Raw genomic sequence first — 838 nt, 5'->3', positions numbered from 1 at the left:
TATATATATATATATATATATATATATATATATATATACATGTGTGTGTGTGTGTGTGTGTGTGTATATATATAATGTATGTATGTATGTATGTATTGTAAACAAATTCAGAGGCTTCATAAGTTACGGAGGAAAAGCGACTACGAAAGCCATTTTTATACAATAATGACTGTATAATAATATATCATAACAATAACATATATACTCCGATTAAAGCGACATTTATCTTAAAAAAATTGACTGAAAAGTGATGTGCTGACTTCCAGCTAAAATAGAAACAACAAATTAATGCTAAGATGGCTCCTTGCACATCTGATTGTATAAAAATGACCTTTGTACTCGCTTTTACTCCGTAACTTATCAAGCCTCCGGGTTTGTTTACAAAATATTATTTGTAGTTCTAGACAGTTAAAGTATCTATACATTAATTTGACTGAAAACTTATGGGTGAGTATTCTGGCTCAATCGGATGCGCAAGGAGCCGTCTTATCGTTGATTTGCGGGTTCGATTGTAGCTGGAAGTTAGCTCGTCATTTTTTCAGTCTATTGTTTAGATAAATGTCGCTTTAATCGGTGTATATATATTATTGTTCTGATATGTTATTATATAGTTATTATAGATATATGTATATATAATATCTACGGCAGTACATATTCTAAATTTGGAACGATACAGAAAAGATTAGCATGACCTCTGCGCAAGGATGACACGCAAATTCGTGAAGCGTTCCATATTTTTTAAAGCAGTGCTCCAGCATGGCTGCAATCTGACTGAAACAAGTAAAATAATAAAAGTATATATATATATATATATATATATATATATATATATATATAT

At 30.0% G+C, this 838-nt stretch overlaps 1 protein-coding gene and 1 pseudogene across 1 annotated transcript in view; both read left to right on the top strand.

Annotated features, from left to right (window-relative positions):
- LOC106882109 (tetraspanin-8-like) overlaps positions 1-838 on the top strand; it is a 701,753-nt gene that overhangs the window by 577,621 nt on the left and 123,294 nt on the right. The window lies entirely within an intron of this gene.
- On the top strand, positions 627-739 carry LOC128247709 (U6 spliceosomal RNA; annotated as a pseudogene).

This window comes from Octopus bimaculoides, chromosome 4 (assembly GCF_001194135.2).
Source record: "Octopus bimaculoides isolate UCB-OBI-ISO-001 chromosome 4, ASM119413v2, whole genome shotgun sequence".
In the NCBI taxonomy this organism is placed as follows: domain Eukaryota; kingdom Metazoa; phylum Mollusca; class Cephalopoda; order Octopoda; family Octopodidae; genus Octopus; species Octopus bimaculoides.
Note: the sequence above shows the minus strand (reverse complement) of the source record. Positions and strands in the feature narration are given on the sequence as shown.